This window comes from Pteropus medius, unplaced genomic scaffold, assembly GCF_902729225.1.
Source record: "Pteropus medius unplaced genomic scaffold, Ma_sr-lr_union100, whole genome shotgun sequence".
Taxonomy (NCBI): Eukaryota; Metazoa; Chordata; class Mammalia; order Chiroptera; family Pteropodidae; genus Pteropus; species Pteropus medius.
In genome coordinates this window covers 14,245,104-14,254,856 of record NW_024349800.1, presented here as the reverse complement: position 1 = coordinate 14,254,856, position 9,753 = coordinate 14,245,104, and the positions used below count along the sequence as shown (strand labels likewise).

General features: G+C 35.5%; 1 long non-coding RNA gene across 1 annotated transcript in view; it reads right to left on the bottom strand.

The window, feature by feature from the left end:
* Positions 1–1,713: 1,713 nt before the first annotated feature.
* The window catches only part of LOC120621506 (uncharacterized), a 30,512-nt gene continuing 22,472 nt past the window's right edge, over positions 1,714–9,753 (bottom strand). The window contains exons 2-4 of the long non-coding RNA XR_005658176.1: positions 9,334–9,424; positions 9,104–9,218; positions 1,714–3,441 (exon numbers count right to left, since the gene is read on the bottom strand). This is a non-coding gene — a long non-coding RNA (uncharacterized LOC120621506). The remainder of the gene's footprint in view (positions 3,442–9,103; positions 9,219–9,333; positions 9,425–9,753) is intronic.

Sequence of the window (9,753 nt, the reverse complement as noted above, 5' to 3'; positions counted from 1 at the left end):
ATATAATGATCCAAAAATGCCCATAAGGTGACAAGGTACCTTATTGTAAAGGACCCTCTGTTTTTTACATCTAAAGGGTATATTCTAGATTCAAGATTAAAATTATTTTACCCATCTGTCTTCAAATAGAATATTTAGTCAGCTGAAGGATCTCTATATATTTTCTAAGTTATTTTTAGTTGAATATTATCATGCTTTTCCAAACTATGATACATAGAAATGAAGGAATTGCATTTAATTGTTACAGATGATGAATCTGCATGGGCAAATATGCTTCTGGAAGAACTGTCAACAATAACACTTTTTCCATTGCTTACAAAATTCCCTCCCCTATGGCACTGTCATGTTCTTCTTGCTGTATATATGTGGAATAGGCTTCTGTAGGGACAATTGCCTATTGCAGAAATACTTTTGAGGGTATGTAGTGGATAGAGCAGGTCAGGGTTGCCAGACTGAGGGATCATAATGACCAGAGAATCCCTGAACAAAGTGCAGTGTCTTGTGCAAAAAAGTCTTGTCTCACTGATGACTGTAGTTATTCATGTAAAACCTATGAATACCAAAAGAGTAGCTTCATCAAAGTGTGAGCCTGTGATTTGTTCATCTGTTTTGTTTAATGAGTGATTTCTTATCTATAAGCAGTGTTGGTTCCCAGTGGTCCGGGCAAGAACTCGGGAATCAAAGCTCCTTAAGGCTAAGCAGAGGAGCCCCATTATCTTTGACAATGACTTTGATGAGACTGTGTATTCTGTCATTTTCACCTGCTCCTAGAAAGAGAACATATGATTATATTGAAATTTTTGTCAACCAACCTGGAATGGGACAAAAAAAGTTTTAATGTCATGCAGTGGATGCCCCTATACCTTTAAAAACATTTTTTTGAAATCGTATGTGAAAATACTTTGTGACTTTTATTCTCAGAGGTTAGAAACCCTCAGACCTAAACAGAACGCTCTTCTTAGAATGTATAGTAAATTTCTCAAAAACATTTATTGAGCATCTTTTAGATTTAGAAAATTATTTAGAGAAGTGGGAGCTTGTTATGTACTATGAATACATAACATAAACAAAAGTTTCTTATCACAATCTCATTCAAGCAATAGGACAAACTTACTTGAAGGAGTAAACTATCAAGGTCAACTTTATGCGGCAGAAACAGAAACTGCTAACGGTTTGGCATGACAGAGGCAGGATGCTAACAGAGTCAGTTACAAAGAATCATGAAAGTCTCCTTGACCATGGCTGTCAATTTAGAAAAAGAAAAGCTGTTCAAAATGTATTTCAATGTCATCTTATTTTCCCGTATACTTTGGAAATGTAGAGTTTTGTTGTTGCTGTTGTCACTTGTTTTTGTGGTTTAATGACCCATTCTCTAGGAAGCACATAATGAAATTAACTCTGACTCTCTCTCCTCTTTCCCATACTGCCATACAGCCTTTTTCAATGCTAGCTTTGGTCTGATGGAAAATGATTATTTACAAGGTAAATTAGTTTGTTATTCCCAGATCTTGTTATGAATTTATCTAGTAAACACAGCTTCTAGAATTTTAACTTCAACACTTTATATTATCAATTAAGACAAAAAATTAAATTTCTTTTGAATATCTGATTTTAATAGGTCGAATGATTTCTGGTAAGTTTTCTCCAGAGTATACAGACCTAATGTAGTAATGAAAACCAATAACAAAATCAGATTTCCTAGACAGCAGACCATCTTCATTCACAGACTTAGAATTTCGGTTGAGACAGTTTGCAAGTATATAATGATGATTCCTCTTTCCAATTTTATATACTGAATGATACGTTCTTTGGAGATGATATGCAGGAAAAAGGCTCTTAGAAGGATCTAAGCTGGCTGCCTAGCTTCCATGTCCACCTAACAGTGTCCTATAATGTCAAATTTTGGCCTTCCCAGGAGACATTCATACCACACCTTGGGATAGACAAGCCTGGAGACTCCCAAACTCGTATGTGAAATATGACATGCAGAATGAGCATGTTATTTGGACAAAGGTTGAGTTCAAGCCCAAGATCCCAATCTCACTGCCATTGTGACCTTGGGTACATCCCTTAACCATTCTGGGTCTTAGTTTACACATCTATCTTACCTCTCTAGATGATGATTTTGTTATCAAGTAAAACAATGCGAAGTTAAGAACAAAATAAGGCATTGTTACAGATATTCAAGTGATTAAGAGAGGATGTGACAAGTAATTGGGATATTGCTTCCTCCTCTTTCCTCTTTTAGTTTTTAATTGCTCAGCAAAATATTTATTGAGTGTCTGCTAAATTCCAATTATAAACATTAGAGATTTATAGATAAAGTAACATGGTCCTTGCCCTGAAGCAGTAACAGAGTAACATGATCTGACTTTGGTTTATAAGGGTCACTGGCTGCTATTTTGAGAATACGTAAGAGGGAGGTAAAAGTAGAATAAACAGAGATACCTGGTTTGTAAAGCATTGCATTATTTCAAGCAAAAAATCATGGTGCCTTGGACAAGGGTGATAGCAGTAGAAGTGGAGAGAATTCAACTAAAATGAAGACTGATAGAACTCTGGTTTGGTTTAGCATGGCAAAAAGAGAATTGGTGTCTTTGTAGCAAACAATTCAATCAAAGCAAGATGACTAAGAGAGGGTTACTTAAAAGAGAATGAAAATTTCATAGGGCATATTGGAAAGATTTGAGAGGGAAGTCAATAGGAGAAAGAAGAGTAGGAGAGAGGAAAAAAGCACCAGGTTTAGACAGACTTGCTTTTGGGACAATGGATAAAGGCCTGACAGGCATGAATTCACAGCATGTCCATGAGGTTAGATCAATGGTGGTACAGTGCCTTAGAATATAACTCATCCCAGGTAGGTAGAGCAGAAAATCTGTTTTCATCATTACTTGCATCCATCCACAACCAGCTGCTAAAGAGAGAACTGAAGAGGAATGAACTGGAGTAAAAGAATCCTAGTCCTTGAATAGATTTTTTGCCAGGTAATTGAGGAGGAGGTGCGGTATGTACAATTATTCCTATTATTTATTGAGTATCTACTCTATTCCTGCCACATCTAATCCTCACGACAAATCCTAAAATATAGATGCAATCATTTCATTCTAAAGTGAGAAAAGTATGGTTCAGAGAAATTAATTTATTCATCTACCCATCTTTGTGCAGTCTATAAGTGACAAAACTAGGACTTGTCTCTCTCTCTCTCTCTCTCTCTCTCCCTTTTTATTATGCGTTTAAGGGCCATGGATGCACATCTCTTTTTAAAAGGTGAAGAGTTGGGATTAGTTGGAAACACAACATTGGGAACAGAAGGAAGATAGGACTAAAATAGTCTTATAAGAAATGGACTCAGCTGTGGTTTTTAGCCTTCCAAATCAATTCTTGTACCTTATTCAGGTTCAACCATTGGTTGTTAGTGGCTTCCAGGCTGCACTCAGGGACCTATGAAAAAAATTGCAAAGTAACGGTTACCTGTGAAGTTTGGAATCTAAAAGAAGAAATTATTTTAAATGACTTCCCATGTGTTAGTTGGAGTGAATAATTTTCTTTAATTAAGACTATTATCATAGGCTCTGGCCTCTTCCAAATTCTCACTCTTTTAAGTCTGACAGGAATAAAAATGTTACCATGCATCACACTCACCAGCACCTCTTTACATTTACAAGCAGCTGTGCACATCATGGGGCTCAGGAAAACACAGAATTATCGCTAAGCACAGGTTGGGCCTATGAACCCTGACTATTCAAAACCATGAATGATGAATCCGGACTCAGGATGTTTTTTTCTGGCCAGGATTTCACTCTTTAAGAATGTAGTCTTCAGAAAACTGCTTAGGGACATATTACTTATTATATATTTTTTGCCTTGGTTAAAGCTTTTGTTCCTGGAGGCTATCCCTCTTATCATTTCACACAAAGATTATGTAACTTTAATGGTGAGCTCCAAGAATCAAGAAGCCAGGAGCGTGGCAACATTATTTTGCTCAATACATAATGCCATCCCAACTAGCAATTCTAAATGAGCTTATTTGTTTCCTTGTTTGTATTATTTTTTAAAGATGCTTTGCATTGTTACATTTTTAGCATGTAATTCCCAGAACATAAGGATCCACTCTATTTAACTTGGAATGGCTTCATGTATTGAGATTTTTAATAATTGATGATGAAGATTCAAATGGTATTAAAATTATTCACAAAGTGTGAGCATCAGTGTTTGTTTTCCTTCATTTTTCTGTTTGGCCAATTTAAAGAAGGCCATAAAATTAATAAAGCACAAAAATATAATGCTTAATTGAAAAGGATAAATGAAGGGACACAAATAAACTTATGTGTTATCAAGTATCTGGATTTGGGAGGACAGTTTTGATGTCAAATGCACTGTCCTATTGTTTCCATTTAAGTCAAATCAAACTGTCATAATATACATCCTAGTTTTGAATTCAGACACTATAGATACTACAATTTGAGTAAAAAAAGACATCGATCTGGACTCTGATAAGTTAAATTCTCATTTAAGCTCTGCTACTGATTTCTGTGTGACCTTGGAAAGGGGACTGAACATTTCTAAGCTTAATATTTTCTTACCCATGGTGTGATATAGTTAGTCTAAATGACCTCCAAAACCCCATCATATTCTAAAATTATATCTATCTGTAATAATTTATGGGGAAATAATACATAAATACCATTTCAAGGATTTGAAAAATATAACACATTATTTTAGAACATAACATGTCCAGTTTTACTGTTTCGGTTTTCCAAAATATATTATTTTTATTCCAGTCCAATTTGTGACTCTTTTTCAAGTTAAGTCTTAAATTGCTTCTGCTATATAATATAGTTCCAGAGTTTTTGGCATACAGTGCACAAAGTATGACAAAATGCTCTATAGAAAAATGTATGAGAAAAAAGATAATATTCCTCAGACATGGATAGTTATGAATCTCATCCAAGTAGACAGGTAAAATAAACTTAGGGAGAAGAAAACTGACATTTAAAATTGGTAGAGATACAAGTATTTTTGCAGAAATAACATCTAATACTTCCACAGCAATCTGTCTCTTTTTCTTTCTTCCAACCACATGAAAAAAGGCATTTCAAGTTACTGATTAACTTCAACACATTGATCTTTAATTCTGTCTAAGCTCCAATAAAATCGACGAGATTTCCTTCTACCGGAGAGAAACACCAAAAACTTGAATGTATTTTTAAAGATTAGATTCTCTATTATCCTGATATATCATCCCAAATCTCATTTGATTAGACTGTATTTTTATTTGTTCCTTTTCCCAAAGAAATTGGGAAATTCTAAATGAGTTACTTTCCTAAATATGAAACTATATTTCATTATCAGAATAAACCATAGATTTCCATGGGTTATCCTTTTTCTCCTGATATTTTCTACTCTAGAATGAAAAGGCTAGGATTATTGGGAGTTGATTCTATAACCACTGGAATACTTATATATTCTTAGCCTTGGCTACAGATGGAGGTAAAGGGGGGAAAAACTTTAAACAGGTGTCACTTTGACTAAAATGGAAAAACCTTAATTAGAGAATCAAAATAAATATACCAAGTGAAAATGAATTATCACATATGACTTTTAATGTTAAAGAGACAAATATATGAGAGGGTGTAGACAACATCTACCATTATTACACAATCACTCTGTGAGAGGCAGCATGGTTCAGCTGGGGAAATACAAAAATGAACAAGGCAACACTTTTCTGGACAGTTTGTGAAACATAAGCCAAGAACACACTAATTTAAGACATAATGTAATTTAGTGCTATGACAGAGGTACAATACTACGTAGGAATACAGATTGCTGATATTTGAACCATTCTTGAGATTAAGAGAATTGTGACAGGTGTGGACAAATGGGAAGGGTGCTCCAGGAAGAAGGAACAAAAGTACAATGATAGGCTATGAAGAGAGCCATGTCTGAGGAAAGGCAATTGATGCCATACAGGATACATGGGAAAGAAAAGATTAAGAAAAGAATATCATTGAAAAGGAAGGGCTTTATGCTGTATAAAATGGGAAGTGGCTTAAAAGATTTTTGAGCCCAAGGATGATGAGGCATGATGAGATCAATACTTAATTAGGACAAATAGTCAAGCGATATTCAGAAAGCCTTGGAGTGGGGAAGACTGAAGGTAAGAATATCTCTTATGAGATTATTTCAATGGAATTGTGAATAACGAGTGCATATTATTGCTTCCTAAACCCAACCATCCCAGGAGAAAAGTGACACTTCTATATGTTAAGTACAGTATCAAACACAGAACATCCAAGAATGAAAGTTAAGGTCCCTTCCTCAGTCTAACTGCAGAAATATGAGTTGATCTTCTCTTTCTTTTCATTGAAGTCCTCAGCTTTTATCATGATCGATTTGCTAATAATTCTTAAAACTCCATCCCAGCAGAAACTCATATTTTGTACTTCCTAATTGTTATGTCCACATGGATGTTCCACAAACTTGTTAAATGGACACATCCAAGATCAAACTCACCTTGCTCTCTGATAATCTTTTTCTCCTACTGTCTTTCATGATTCACTTGGTTTCCCAAGCCAAAATTTCCAAAGATATCTACTATTAATTTTTCACTCTGGAATTCTCTACCCAAATCATTAGCAAGACCTGCCAGTTCTTGGTCAGGAACTTCTCTTTAGTCTCCCCCCTCCTTCTTTCCCAAGCTACTGCCTTTCCTTGCTTCAGAGCCCCACCAGCTCCCATCTGGATTATTATATTGATTTTCTATCTGATCTATTGCATTCTCCTCCTCAAGGATATCCTCCACACAGTTCACAAAGGTACCTTTAAGGAAAAAAAATCCATTCCCATCATTCTCCTCTTAAAATTCCAGATATTTACTTATGTCTGAGGGGGAAAAAACTCAAACTCCTGAATATGGCATGAAAGGATATTTTAAATGTGACCGAAATACAACTTTCTAACAGCTATTCCACATATTCCAAATTTCAACCACATTGAACTTATCACCATCTTCGATAAATTGTCACAATAAAAGATTGTTCTTCCATGGCCATAGCACATTTGCTTTGTCTTGAATATCCCCTTTTTCTTTTCTAAGCCTGGACATCTTTTCATCCTTCAAGAACCATATCAAAAAATCAGTTTTTTCTTCCTTGACACTGCTTAACAAAATTAGTTTCTCCTTATATTCACAGGGTACATTTTTCTACTTTTACTTTTGCATTTTATTGTAACTTTAACTATTTATATGTCAGAACTCTTCCAACAGAAAACAAGAGTGTGGGCTAAATTTCATTGCCTTTTTATCTCCCATGTCTCAAATTAGCCTGGTAAATGGCATGTATTTGATAACTTGTTTTCAAATGATTGATAATTATCACTATCACTGTCGAATACTATAAAAATAAGTAATTACCTATCAGGAATAATAATAATGTGGACCAGGACTATAATAGTTCATGGAAAAGCTGTAGGAAATAAATCTCACAGAAATTTAGAGATTCATCTGCAAGGAACGTTTTGAAGAAAACATAACTACATCCTAGTTAACAACATGATTTTGATAGCAGAGAATCAACTAACATTCTTAAGGTAGTGTGAAATCAAGACTGGTCCCAGAAGAGAAATTAGGGATAGTCATTCTAGACCCTGCTATATTCTTCATAGAGGTGATAATTGAAGCTTTGGAAGAGGATGAGGATTTCAAGGGATCAGGTGTAGGGAGAGACGAGTATATGCATAATCCATGTTGATGTTCAAATTCTTCCTGAATACGCCATAGTCAAAATATTACTGTTTCTGGATATGGTTGTAGTGTTATGTTTTAGTTTCTTCTTAATTCTGTTATGTTATGCCATCGATATTCTCCAATTTGTATGCAATCAAGGAAAAAGTAAGAATGCCTTCAGCTGATTAAAAGCCTCAGTTTTTCTGGTTATTTTGTTTAAATAAAAGATATAGTTGGATGCAACATCAAAATGCTCTGCCTTTCCTATTTTATGCACTTCTTTTCTCATTCACTTGAGCATGTAACAATGCAGATTTGAATCACCTGCCAATTCTTGAAATGGTTTTCTTGATGAAGTTAAACTGACATCTTGACATGCTTGGTAAAATTACAACAATATTCATCTTAAATTTAACATGTTCCTCATAGTATTTATTCATTATACTAGTTTTGAAAGACTGGTTATAAGATAATTTGAGATTTTTTTTAAAATGACAGAATCTCAAATAGTACTTCTTCTTTTGTAGAGATTTCATGCATTTATGTTCCCAATTACCTAATGGAGATTTCAAATAGTTCCAAGTAGTAATATGCTACAAAGTGTCATGGGTCTTAGTGTAATGAATCTTGAGAAGAACTCAAATCAAATTCTAGGGAAGTGGGAGTAAGAATATTTCCTCTTTTCTTAATCTCTATCATTTAGCATCAATCCATATCATTGTGTGGTATAACTGGTTGGTTGGTTGGTTGGTTGGTTGGCTTAATAGTGTGTTGGTTTTTCCCGTATAGAAAGTTTTAAAAAAAAGATTCTTATTTTTGTAGATCTGACTAGGTCAGTGTCAGAAATCCTGAGATAAGAGATTCTAGGGTCTAGGAAACATATTTGTATTCTTTCTTCCTTTATTCTCTGTAGGAAGTCTAATGCCTATGTAGATTGGTTTTGAAGTAAAAAATGGCCAAACTTCTTTTATGTTTTTGCAAATGATCAATAGAAATCTTAATCACATTGTCTTATTCAAGTCATTATGCATGTACACTCTTAATTATTAAGAGTCGCATCAGGTAGGATGAGAGTACTTATGGGAGCATAATACTACACTATAAAGGATTCTTTATCTTGGATGAAAGGACAAAGTGTCCGAGGAAGATATTGTTTCTTAGGGCAAATACACAATAGGAAGAGCAGATTGGGGGTAAGGTGAAGCTAACATTTTAGTCCTTTACTACAGCGGTCACCAACCTTTTTTGGCAGCAGAGACCAATGCTCCTATGAGAATCTAATGCCTAATGATCTGAGGTGGAGCTGAAGCTGTGATGCTAGCGCTGGGGAGCGGCTGCACATACAGATGAAACTTCACTTGCTGTCCTGCCACTCACCTGCTGTGCAACCAGGTTCTTAACAGGATACAGATGGATACTGGTCCACAGCCCGAGCATTGGGGACCTCTGCTTTATTACATAACTTCCTCTTCTGGTAAATGAATGAGTTTGCCTAAGAGACAAGACACCATAGGTTTGGTATTCCCTATTCCACAGATGGCAAATATGGGAAAGTTAAAACAAGAGAAATATGCACGTGCACATAATGCAGAGTGGTAACTGCTCACCAAACCCATGTGGCTATGGAGGCCCACAAAACAGTCGCACTCAGCTAGACCCATCATGGCAGGTTCAGCAAACAGAGACAAAACTCCATAGCTGAAAGGAGAGCAGAGAAAATCGACTGAGACTGATCTATTCTGGGACAGCTTGACATTGATACAACTCAGCATTGATTGCCCAACATAAAAGTGGTGAGAAATGACTGCTCTGAGTGTTTTGGACCATAAAGAAGTTCATCTTCCATCTCTAGTCCATTCAGGTCATATACCCGAAAAGACCTTACTGGATCCCAGAGACAGATCAATGGCAGATCTTTAGCCCTTAAAATAACAAAGTATAATACCTTACCATCATTTGGAAATTGTCTTGCTGTGTTGGGAAAGATCTAGAGAGGAGTTCTCAGCAGGCTCCAGAGTAAATTAATA